The sequence below is a fragment of the Macaca nemestrina genome, chromosome 5, assembly GCF_043159975.1.
Source record: "Macaca nemestrina isolate mMacNem1 chromosome 5, mMacNem.hap1, whole genome shotgun sequence".
Lineage (NCBI taxonomy): Eukaryota > Metazoa > Chordata > Mammalia > Primates > Cercopithecidae > Macaca > Macaca nemestrina.
The window spans coordinates 153,872,344-153,885,758 of NC_092129.1; the positions used below are offsets into that span (position 1 = coordinate 153,872,344).

Sequence of the window (13,415 nt, forward strand, 5' to 3'; positions counted from 1 at the left end):
CTAAGACTGGATAATTTATAAAGACAGAAGGTTTAAATTGGCTCACGGTTCTGCAGGCTATATGAAAGTACGATTCTGGCATCTGCTCAACTTATGAGAGGGCCTCAGGAAACTTTCAATCATGCTGGAATGTTAAGGGGAAGCAGGCATGACTTACAAGCCTGGAGTAGGAGGGAAAGAAAGCAGGGAGGTGGCACACACTTTTAAACACCAGATCTTGTGAGAACTAGCACAAGAACAGCACCAAAGAGATGGTTCTAAACCATTCATGAAGGATCCATCCTCATGAGCCAATCACCTCCCTAAGGTGCCACCTCCAACCTTAGAGATTACAAGTGAACATGAGACATGGGTGGGGACACAGATCCAAACAATATCAGGGGTCATGGTGGACATGAGGATAGGCTGGTCTCCCCTCTTCTCACATGATACCAGGGATGTAGACACATTCAGATGCCTTGGCAGAAAGAGAAGCCAGAGGCTCTTAAAGTCACAAAGGGGAGGCATGAACAAATCTTGCATCTCAGTCCCTCACAAGGCAGTCTTAGAAAAAAAATAGTCATGAACAAATTTAGTGACACTGAACAGCCCACCACACCCTCAAGAATAGCAAATCAAAGACTCCAAATTCTAACTGTATCCCCTCTGCCCCAACTCCTCTTTCACTTCAGGTCCTCTAATATGTGACTTTTACAAGCCTTGAGAGACACATCAGAGCCCTGGGTACTGTCCCTGTTTGGGGTGGAACAAAAACAAAATCTATTCAGAGCGCACAGGTAATGTGACTAAAGAAGGAATTGTGGGGTGGGTGAGCTCCCCTATGGGCTCATGTCCACACTATCCCAAGGATCTCAGGTATTACTGTTCCTACCCCTACCACACTTACATGAAGCCTGAGCACAGCTACCTCCTTTTCCATCTGTGGAAAGAAAACAAACTGTGAGAGGCCAGGGAGGAGGCAGGGCCATGAAATCCCAGAGGAGTTTCCAGAACTGTGACTGCAGACCCAGGTCAGGATTAGGAAACCCTAGGTAAGAGGATGTGTTGAAACTGGACTAATTGTCCTAGTGAGGTCTGTCCTATGCGGGTACCTTCCCCTGACCTGTGACTGCTGGAAGTCAGGTTCCCATGACTCCAATGAAGGTGATAAATGTGTCCTTCATTTTCACAAGTTCTTTACAAAAGAGTAAGTGTTGATAGAGGCACAGAGATGGTGCCTCACGACTAGGCAGAATACAAGCCAACTCCTTTCTGGGGCTGGGAATCCACCAATGGAAGAAGAAAACTCGGAGCTCACCCCTTTCCTACCTGGGCTGGGCTCTTATTCCTCCACATCACAGCAGTGACCACAGCTCCAGTGACCACAGCACCAAGAACAACCAGGACAGTAACAATGCCCAAGATGGGGATGGTGGGGTGGGAAGACAGCTCTAAGAAAGGAGGGGAACATGAGGGGCTCTGACTATCAGGCCTCCAACCCTGACCTTGCTGAAGGGCTCCAGAAGGACTCCTGCTTCCCGTGAGAAGAGACGTGACCCCGCATCCCCCTCCTTACCCACCTCAGGGTGAGGGGCTCTGGCAGCCCCTTGTGCTGCACATGGCATGTGTATCTCTGCTCCTCTCCAGAAGACACCACCACAGCGGCCCAATTCTGGAAGGTTCTGTACCCTGCAGGTTTGGTCTCCATAAACTGCATCCTACATTTGGTCCTCCCCATCCTGCTACTGGGTCAGTGTGATCTCCACAGGGCAGAAGCCCAGGACCCAGCACCTCAGGGTGGCCTCATGGTTGGAGATGGGGTGGTGGGTCATGTGTGTCTTTTGGGGTTCTGAGGGGAAGAGTCAGAACATTCAGGCACTTTGCATTCCTTATGGGACATTCCACTTCATGGGACCATCCTGAGAATTGATGGGACACCTGAAGTGGGGAAGGGAGCAACTCAGACACCAGTCTGGACAGGCACCTGGGGAAATCTCCTATTCCTTGGAAAGTTCTAGTGTCTGAGGCCGGAACAAAGATTTCTGGTGCTGACCTGAGCGGAGGCTGAGGGACTTAAAAGAGCTGGAGTCAGACCCACAAATACAGATTGAGTGTGAGGCAGAGAACAAGGCCTGAGAGAAAAATTCCTGGTGCCCAAGGCTGCTGCGGGGACAATGGGGACAGCTGATCAGTATTCCAGGTATTGTCTTCCCCTCCTTTCCCTCAGAAACTTCATCCTTTATTGTCCCAGAGTGCAGGGCAGGCCCTCAGTCACTCTCTGGTGTAGGATCTGGAAACCCAGGAGGACTCTTCCTCCTCAGGACAAGAGAGAGGGGGATGTTTTAGCGTTGGTCCCATTTTCCTCCCCTTCTTTTAGAAGGTGGTTCGGGCAGATCTGCAGGAGATCAGGGAGGCGCCCCTTGGCCGCTGGTACCCGCGCACTGCAGCGTCTCCTTCCTATTCTTAAGGCCTTTGCTGAGCCGCTCTGCCCACCTTCCCTGCAGGTAGGTTTTGAGCAGCTCTGCGTGTTTCTCCGCCAGAGCATCTGAGCCGCCTTGTCCGGTGCTGTCCAAGAGCGCAGTTGCTGGTTTATGAGGAGGTAACTGGCGTAGTCGTAGGGTGTGTTCATCCCCGCGGAGGAGGCTCTAGTCCGGGTCCAGGTCGCAGCTGTGTATACAATGGAGGGTGTGAGACCCATTCCCAGTGACCGCGGTCAGCCCAGGCCACTGAGCCCCGCCTCCGCCTCCACCAATCCCCGGGGATTTGGGCCTGAACTGAAAATGGAATCCGGTATAGGCGCCTGGGGCTCTTGTGGGGTCGAGAATCTCCACTGGTCTCGCAGCAGCCTCGGGTGCGTCTCCGATTGTGCTACAGCGGGTAGTACAATCTTGATAACTACTGAATGATCATGAATCTAATTTGTAAAAGAGGTGATCTTTGGCCCCATCATATATAAATGTGTCTAAACACATTGCAATTAGACTCACAAAGTTAAGTTTTACTTTCCCAGATTGTGTATCTGTGACTCTGGTCTGTTGTATTTTTATATTATCTTTATTTCATAGCCCTGAGTTTGTGTGTGCGAGTCCAGGACATGTCAACACAAAGCACGATATGTTACCGTATGTTGCAACCAGGAGCCTGGACAGAATTTGATCACCTCAAAATTGCAAGTGCTCGCCCTTCACCAGTGCTCATGCAACGCCTTTATTTATTTATTATTTATTTATTTATTTAGTTATTTTTAGACCGAGTATCACTCTGTTGCCCTGGCTGAAGTGCAGTGCCACGCTCATGACTCATTGAAGCCTCAACCTCCTGGGCTCACACAATCAATGCTCCTATTTCAGCCTACCAAGTAGCTGCCACCACAGGCTTGTGCCACCAACCCTGGCTAATATTTCTAAAAAAATATTTGTGGAAATCAGGTCTCTCTATGTTGCTCTGGCTAGTCTTGAAGTCCTGAGCTCAAGTGATCCTCCCACCTCAGCCTCCCAAAATGCTGGTATTACAGGCATGAGCCACAGTGGCCATCCCATGCACCTGCCTATATTTATGAATTATTCACATCTAAGCTATGTGCATATTTTATTGGGACATTTGGTATTCTTTTCTAACCTGTTTATCATAAGGAGGCAATTAGTTTTTAGACAGTCCCACAGAATGTATTAAAGACCAAGGTGCAAGTAACACTGTGCCAGGCTCTGCAGATAAATGGATTAAAAACCCATAAAACACTATGTTTAAGTCTGAGAATTCTATTGCTTTAGAATTCTTTCACTCTGTTCCTTTACTTCACCTCCTGCTTCTCCAGCCCTTCTCTCTGTCCCTGTTATCCCTCAGGCCCTCCTCTCCCCTTAGTCTCTATTACCCTGTCACTACTGAATTGTAGCCCTAGCTCTGCCCCCTCGCTTGCTGCTCATGACTGTTTCCCCCACAGTGGTCAGCAATTCTGCTAATGTGAGTCAGATTGTGTCATTTCTTCACTTAATACCCTCCAATGGTTCCATCTCACTCTCAAGAAGCCTCTAGAATGGAAGGCACAAGCACAGGGGCTTTGGGTTGTTTTGATCAAAGTTGTGTCTGCAGCATATAAAAGCATATCTGGCACATAGTAGGCACTAAGTTAATTGTCTTGAATGAATGAATGAAATACAATTGTGTTGAAAATTGCATCACAAAAATCACAAAATGAAAAATGCAAAGCAAGTTAGGAAACGTTTGGTTTTATGCAACTACTGTGCATATCAGTTCATAAACTCATTCCAGTGGAGAACATGTCATATGTTTAGCTATTGAATCTGTTTATTAATTTTCTGTTAGTACATAACCAATTACCACAAATTTAGTGGCTTAAAACAGCACCCATTTATTTGTCTACATTTCCTTCATCAGAAATCCAGGCCTAGTGTGACAGATTCTTTGTTTAGGGTTTTGTAAAGCTGTATGCTCACTTAAGATTGTGATTCTCTCCCAATCTTATATAGAGCTTGTTGGCAGAATTCGGTTTCTGGTAATTGTAGGACTAAGGTCCCTGTTTCCTTCACCCTATCAGAGTAGACAGTGGGAAGGGCCTCTAATTCCTATTGGCCACCAGTGTTCTTTCCCCATAATCCCTCCATTTTCAAAGCCCACAGTGAAGGAAACCCCTCACACTGAACCCCTCTACACTGTGAGTCTCTGTTCTCAGGAAGAACCCAGTCCTTTTCAGAGCTTACCTGATTAGGACAGTCCAAGCAGGATAATCCCCATCTTCAAGTCAACTGACTGGGGACCTGAAATCTATCTGCAAAACCCCTTCACAGCAGCACCTGCATTAGTGTCAACTGAGTAACTGGGGTAACGTGAGTAACCAAGGGTGGTTACTGAGGTGTCATCATAGAATCAGCCTAGTATAGCCTGGATCTTCCTTTTGTGTTTGAATAGAACATACAAATTGAAGGTAAAAAAAAAAAAATCATTGTTAATGATAATAAAATAGATCTTATATAGTCATGAAAATTCTTTTTAAATATTAAAAGCAAATGACATGTTTAATATCTTATAATCAATTTAGAGCAAATGAAAAAGTTCAATGATTCATCCTCTCTTGGGAAGGTATATTAGTTATCTACTGCTGCATAACAAATCACTTAAAACTTAGCAACTCAAATCAACAAATATTTATCATGTCCCACAGTTTCTAGTGGTCAGGAATCCAGGAGCCGTTTCTCTGAGTGCTTCTGGTTCAGGGCCTCTCACAACGTTGCAGTCTAGCTGTCGTCCAGGGCTTTATCATCTGAGGACTCAATGGGGCTGGGGATTCACAAGACACAAGAATCCCCCACGTGGCTGTTGGAAGAAGCTTCATCTTCTTATTGTCTGGCCCCAGCTTCACTTCCTTGTCACCTGGACCTTTCCACAGGCCTGCTTGTGACACAGCAGCCGGTTTCCCCCAAGGCTTATGATCCCAGAGAAAGAAAGAACCAGAACCGAAGTAGAAGCTGCAGTGAGGTTTTTTTTGTTTGTTTGTTTTGTTTCGTTTTTGAGACAGAGTCTCACCCTGTCGCCCAGGCTGGTACGCAGTGGTTGGATCTTGGTTCACTGCAACCTCTGACTTCCAGGTTCAAGCAATTCTCCTCCCTCAGCGTCCTGAGCAACTGGGATTACAGGCATGCACCAACACACCCAGCTAATTTTTGTATTTTTAGTAGAGATGGGGTTTCACCATGTTGGCCAGGCTGGTCTCGAACTTCTGACCTCATGATCTGCCCTCTTGACCTCCCAAAGTGTTGAGATTACAGGCGTGAGCGACCATTCCCAGACTTACTGAGTCTTATGATCTATACCCAGAGTCACAAACTATTATGTCAGCATTACTCTATCAGTTTGTAAGTGAGTCATTAAGTTCAGGCCACACTCATAGGAAGGGAATGAAGCTGCACCTCTGCAAGGAGGAGTATCAAAGAATTTATGTGCATGTTAAGTATGTACAGTATGCATGTTAAGTAATGTACAGAATGTAATCACCTCAAATTTGCAAGCACTCAATGCAGCCAAAGTGCCCTTCACCAGTGCTCATGCACTGCCTTTATTATTAATTAATTTATTTATTTAGTTAGTTAGTTAGTTATTTTTGGACAAAGTATCACTCTGCTGCCCTGGCTGCAATGCAGTGGCACGCTCATGACTCACTGAAGCCTCAACTTCCTGGGCTCATGCGAACAATGCTCCTCCTTCAGCCTCCCAAGTAGCTGGCACCACAATTAACATTATTGTTTCAGGATTTTGTAAATCAAATGCTTCTTGTATCTGACTAATTTTCTTTATACTTTAAAATTATCTTTTGTAAAGTAATGAATAAAAATTTGAGACAGAGAAAGGAGATACAACAATATCTCAGATTTTTTTTGCAAATTCCTTTAATATTAATGTTCTCTTTGACGAGTTGCAAGAAAGTTGAGAAAATACAGCAGCTAGATCAAAGAGTCCCAAGACTGGTGCCGTGCAATAATGCCTTTACAATCATAACTATCTTTGTTTTTCCTCAGAAGTTTGTAATTCCATTTAAGAATGCCCAAAATGCCAATTGTCTTACTCAAGCTTCTACAAAAATATGTGCCTAATCAGGGTGCTTTGCAGTTAGGAAAATGTGTCTCACATCTCTCTCTGTGCAGCTAGCTTAGCATCACGACAACGATTCGGTTTGATGCGGTAGGTGGAAATGGTTAACTCCAACCTAGAAACAAGATTTTTCAGTAACTAGGTATTCAGTGGGCATCCATTGATCACTTTAATATCTTTCGCTGTGTTTTTTAATTAGATGTGGTAGAAGTGATTTGGACTCCAGTATGATTCTGAAAAATACAGTTATTTTGTGCTTCTAATGTTGCTTTAAAAGCAGCTCTTTCATGTTTTCCATTCTTATTGCTATTTCATCACTAGTTATTTCTTTATGTCTTTTCATTTAATTTATTTTGCTCAACAATGCCTTTTCTCTATTCTGTGAAAGATTAATTTACTTGTGTGTGTGGTAAAATGTGAGCAACATATCAAATTCCCAAATTCTTTGCAAGATACAACTGCCTTGCACATCAGATTGAACATCGTATACCAGAAAGTGTAGAGAGTTGCCAATTAGCCAAGAATCAAATGACCTATTTCTAGCCAAGGCTATTTTTCATGGCATCCTGGTCCTCTCTGTCACATGGCTCCTTACAATTGGCTGTGGCTTTGTTTTAACGCGTGTAGTTATCGCTAAGGATTCTTGCAATGAACTTTTGTGTTTTCTTTTCTCTTTCATTTCTAAATAATCAGGAATGGCACACAAAGTGCATTTTGAAAAATGCCACTTTAAAGATTTGTGGGCCAGGGGCAGTGGCTCATGCCTCTAATGCCAGCATTTTGGGAGGCCGAAGTGGGTAGACCCCAAGAGATCAGGAGTTGGAGACAAGCTTGGCCAACATGGTGAAGCACAGTCTCTACTAAAAATATAAAAATTAGCCAGGTGCCATGGCAGGTGCCTGTAATCCTAGCTACTCCAAAGGCTGAGGTAGGAGAATCACTTGAGCACGGGAGGCAGAGGTTGCAGTGAGCTGAGATCACACCACTGCACTCCAGCCTGGGCGACAGGAGTGAGACTCCATCTCAAAAATAAATGAACAAATAAATAAATAAATAAATAAATAAATAAATAAATAAAGATTTATGATCAAGTAACTACCTGGACATCCTCTCCTGGCATAAAAATCAGAACCTATGAAGCCACCCTAGACTGTTGCCCAATCATATCCCCCAAAAGCAACCTCTATCTTGAGTCTTGTATTTACTATTCCTTTTCACTGTCTCTAAAGATTTTTGCAATAAGTACATATATACCCAAATCACAGTTTGTGTTTTTTGAACTTCCCGGTACAGAGAACTCACACTATGTGTATTCTTCTGCGATGCGCTTTATGTGTAGGAGAGTTATCTCTGATGTGGGAGGGTGCTGCTCATTCATTTTTACTGCTAAAGTTTTACTTTTTATGAATATACCACAATTTTGTTAATTCCCATTGATGTATATGTGATTATTTCCAGTTTTTTGCCATAAACATTGGTGTACACGTCTCCTGGACACATAGCTAAGAATGTCCCCAGAGTGTATAATCAGGAGGCAGACGGTGGGATTATACGGTGTATGGACGTTAATCATACTAGGTAAGGCTAATTTGATTTCCCAAGTGCTTCTACCAAGAATGGGAAAGAGTTCATGTTGCTCATGTGTTCTGAAAACATTCAGTTGAAGGTGGAGATTAAATGTTAAAAATCACTGTGTTGGCTGCAGAATCACCCTAGGCATATTTTTTATATTCCATTAATAACTTCCTTTTCTTTACTTTTACCCTGTAAATTATGGTTTTATACTTTAAGCATAAGGTTCAAATAATGCTTCCTTTTAGCTTAACCACATAGAGTTTCTGAAAAATGGAAGGAGAGAGAAAGCTCTGAGGGAGGAAAGGAGGAAAGAAGGACAGAGAAAGACAAAATGAAAATTTCAAAAAGGAGTAGGAGGAAAGGATTGGAAACAGCAAGTATGTTTAACATTATTAAAATGCAGGGAATTAAAAGATGTAGATAACATCCATGGAATAATAGAAACGTAAGAAAGCCTTAATAGTTATTAACTGCTGTGTCACAAACTACCTCAAAATTTAGTGTCTTAATACAACAAATACCTGTTAATTCAAAGAGACACTACAAACACAAGCAAACTAGATTTTATGGGGGTGGCAGAAGTTGGATAAAGAGACAGATTTTACAGGTTGTAATAAATAAGAGTTATTGGTGTGCAGATGGAAATGCTTTTTGATCCAAGTTCTCCAAGGAGCAGATGCCAAGAGGAGCTTAAAGTCTGCAGCATTTTATGAGGGGACACACCTGTAAGGGAATATGGGAAGCGAACCAGAAATCCCTGGAAAAGGCGGCAGACAATGAGGCAAGTGTGACCCCAAGTGCTGGACAGAAGGAGAGAAAGTTTATTCGACGCGCCCAAGAGCACAGGCAATCTAAGGAGAGTTGAGCAAGGGCATGGAGGAGTCCTGGAGCCACATTTGGCCATCAGAGGAGTCCCGTGTCTCCCGGTAATGGCCTGCCTTAGTGCGCCTGCTGTGACCGGTCACTGGCTGGGAACAGCCCATGGGAAGCAGGGCTTCGGCACTAATCCTGCTGAGGATGTCAGAGCACAGGAGCAGAGCCTTGGGACATTACCTAGGAGTATGACTCAATCCTTCCTTACAGAGGGTTCTGGGCTCTTGAATATCAAACCCTCTCAGGCTGGGTTGCTGGATGATTCTGCTCACACTTACAACAGGCAAGGGAAACCAGGAGATCCCCAAGTGGATTCCTGGTTTCTATGCATACTTCTCCTGCTCTCATTGTGTGATAGCAGCCCTGCCTCCTCCTCTTCTCACCTGCTTGTCTCTGGGCACATACTATTCAAATATCCCTGGGTGCAACCACAATGTGTAGTTCCATGGACTCTCATTTGTCTCCTTGCCAGGGTGCCCCCTTTGAGAAATCAGGACCTCCTGCCCTGTGGAGTCCAGATTTTGGAGGTAAGAAGAGCAAAATCACCTTGGAGGTGAATATAATGAATAAAATAAATAAATAAATTCTTTCATTTATGTTATTTATGTATTTATTTACTTATAACTAAATCAATCACTCTGGGGGTGAATATAAGGAATGAGACACACTTGCTTCGACTTCTCGGTTTTGGACCCACGTGTTCTGCCGTCTGAAAACAGCACCATAGAGATGTCTTTGATTGAATGCATGTATCACATCCTGAGAAATGACACCCATTCCTCAGAGGGCTTCATCCAAGCTGGTAGTGAGTTGTGCCTGTAGGGTCCTGTCCATGACTCCTGTGTGCCTGGCAGGATCTGAGAGGCACAGGTGGTGATATGACCAGGGGATCCCATGGTCATGGCCCATGCTTCATCCCCTTCCCCATGAGGTATGTCCCCCAGGCAGATAATGTACTGAAATTCTGAGCCAGTGGATCAGGAATTCCAATAGGGACGCTGGCTGAGGGTCTGAGAGCAGAGAGGAAAACCATACCACATCGAATAGGTGCCTATCCCTGTGAGGATGAACTTCTGCCCCTTCCAGGATGGATGGGGTTCAAGCTATTCAACTTGTCACTTAGGGGCTAGTCGGTTACCTGAAGAAATAGTGCCCTATCGGTGCCCATTGGTCTGTAATGCTCACAAGCAGAGTATTCAGTGGAAGCAATAGCTGGATTGGTATTAGTAGGGGGCAGTCAGTGCTGCTGGACTCATTTGTAGCTTCATCCCTACCACTGTGGCTGCTCCACTCATGGGTCCTTCCTATCAGGCCTGGGCTGATCCATGATGTGGACTGGCTAACTTCAGTTTATCTTCAATTTGTTTGGTGATTCAGGGCCATGTCAGGGCTGGGTGTTTTCTGTGGGTGTTAACATGGAATTGAGGCTCAACCCACATGGACCATTTTCATCTCATGATAGATCCCGCTGGGTCTGTCCAATCTATGACTCTATGGGTCACATAGAAGCCAATACACACAGGCACTTGGAATCACAGGTTGCTTGGTGTCCCATGATCAAGCATTCTATCTTATCAGGGCCAGGAACATGCTAAAAGTTGCTTCTAACAGGGAGCATGTTTCTCTGCTGTGGATTCCATGGCTTTACTCCAGATCCCAGGCCCTCCATTCTGACTCCCACTAATGCTTGGTTCAGCTCCATCCTGCATCTTTCCCCAAACTGCCACCTCCAGCACCAGGGGTCTGAGGGATGGTGACTGGCTGTACCACAGCCTGGGTCTGTGGCAGTGTCCTTTCCTGTCCAGGCCCCACTCAAAGCTGGCCTCCTCCTATATTACCCAGAGTGTGGGCCAAAGAAATATACTTAGATGTGGAATGTGGTGTTAACAGAACCCAGAGAGGCTGACCAGGCAGTGTGCATCCTTCCTTCTGGTGAGGATGCAAGATGCAAGTGTGTCTTTTACCTTGGAGGGGAGAGCCCTGCATGCCTGTAACCACTGGACCCATAACACTTCACTGCAGTGGCCACTCTTGAAGGTCTGTGAGGTTTATCTTCGTCTTCTGTAGTGCACGTGTTTTGCCAAGGAATTCAGCTTTCTTTCCTCCTCTTGCTCATCCATCCCAATTTATGTGATATTGCCAATGAAATGAGCAGATGTAGTATTCTGTGAGATATTTGATTTGTCCAGGTCTCTCAAGGCGATATTTATAGAAGGTTGAGGAGTTAAGGTAGCCCTGAGGCAAGCTATCAATAAATGTATTATAAATCCCATGTAAGTGTGAATCATTCCATTTCCATCTTCTAAATGAAATGGGAGGGAATGCACTCACCAAATCCACAGCTGCTTGCCATGTGACTGAGGCATTATTAATCTCCCCAAGCAGTGATATCCAGCCAGTATAGCAGCTGCAATCAGGACTCCTACTTGGTCGAGTCTGGAGTAATTCCATTCATTCTTTAGCCGTATCAGGCTTCTTCAGGGATAGATTGCTGAGTTATATGGAGACTACAGGCAATCCCAACACCACCCCGCATCCTTCAGCTCTCTAATGGCGGTGCTACCCCTACGATACCTGCAGTACCCTCCACAAGACCCACCCTGGGGCAAATTATTGCTTCTGGTTTGGCTTGGATGAGGGATGTTTCCCTTTGGGCCTTATCACAATGAGAGCGCTTACTCTCCAGACTAGGGACACAGTGTGGGGTGACTCCTGTTGAGTGCATCAAGGCCAATTATGCACTTGGAGAATGGGGAGATAACCAGGACAGGGTTTATGGACCCAGTGATTCCACTGTGGGTCATAATGTGTCCAGGTTTTTTCCTCGGCCTCTGTAAGCCCCACTGTGATGGCGACATAATGGTGCTGTGGGAATCTGGGCAGCAATGTCAGTTCACATCCAATGTTAATACTTATACCATCTCCTGATTAAATGGCTATAGGCTCCTTTGCAGAAGGGCTGATGGAATTGTCCCAGCATGTAACTGTCATGGTGTCGCAAGGTTCTTTCTTTTAGGGATATGGATACCTCCTCAGTCACTGGATTCTGAAACTGAAACTTGCTCCTCAATTCTTGCATGCTTATCATAGATATATGAAGCAGCGTCCTTGCTGGCTGCCCATCTATTCTGACCCTGGGACACCATCCTTTATTATTCCCCACAACTCCTTGAAGGTCAAGCCCCTTTGGCTGATACTTTGGGTTATCACAGCAAATGTGCTCTCTATCTTTTGCAGGTCACTGAAAAGGAGGGTTCCTAAAGCATTCACTCCTGACCCTGAGGGAGGTGGGTGCACTCACTTCAGGTCTCACGTTCACCACAGATAAGCAAAAAAGTCCTCACATTCAAAACTGTCCTGGGCCACATGCACCCCGCGAGCCGCAGGTTGGACAAGCTTGTATCTAGAACGTGTGCACCACAAGGCTAGAAATTTTTCTATTTTTACTTTAATAATGCTTTCTAAACGCAAAAACAGTCATATCCCTAGGAGACAACAAACGTCAGCTGAAGGAATGATCACTGTAGAGAACCCCTCTATTCTAGAGGCAATATCTTTGTTAATGTAGCCTCAGACAAATACTTTTTTTTTCATGGCAACTACAGAACAACATCATCTCACACTGACATCAGTGCCAGCAGAGCTTTTCTCACCAGGGCTGCTGGTGTGTCCTCCCTCCCTCCCTCCTCCCACACCAACCCTCCTGCACACTGCAGCACCAACCATATTTTTCTCTTTAGGAAAGATAACCCTAGACTTAGGGATCCAATTGTCCAACCACATGTGAATCTAAATTAGACTCTGCTTTATAAATCTATGGATTTCTATTGGAGCCAGCACTAGGATTACTACAACTCAGGGCAGGAAGAAGAGTGGAAGTGCAGAAGAGGAGTTCCAACAGAAAGTTACCTATGATGAGAAACTATGAGACCCCTCCTCTCTGTAAATTTCAGAATCTGGTTCCTTTAAAAAGATTGGAGAAAAGACGGAAAATACAATCCAGGAAGGAGCCCTGGGAGGAGGGCAAGAGCTTGAAAGTTCTGAAAATTTGTCTTTTGATACCACAAGGACCCTTGTATGCGGGGACCACCCTAGGTGACATCCAAGTCCCTGTGATCACAGGTCATGGTGGGACAAGGTTCTACTGAAGGGCCAAGGACAATGGAGCAGCAAAGATGACTCAGCTGAGCAGTGACCACATAAAGCGCACGGTGGCCTGAGCACCCACTGGGTACAGCCCCGTCTACTCTCCTCCCCTGCAACAAATCAGCACAGGAAACACATGGACTCTGGAAGGTTCTCATGTCTCCCATTAATTTTATCTCTCAAATTTTAGGAATCTTCTCCTTTAATTAACTCATCAACCTCTCACGGCAAGAATTTGA

The 13,415-nt window shown here is 45.0% G+C and overlaps 1 long non-coding RNA gene across 1 annotated transcript in view; it reads left to right on the plus strand.

The window, feature by feature from the left end:
- Positions 1-5,500: 5,500 nt before the first annotated feature.
- The window catches only part of LOC112424064 (uncharacterized), a 35,696-nt gene continuing 27,781 nt past the window's right edge, over positions 5,501-13,415 (plus strand). Inside the window, exon 1 of the long non-coding RNA XR_011622978.1 lies at positions 5,501-12,317. This is a non-coding gene — a long non-coding RNA (uncharacterized lncRNA). The remainder of the gene's footprint in view (positions 12,318-13,415) is intronic.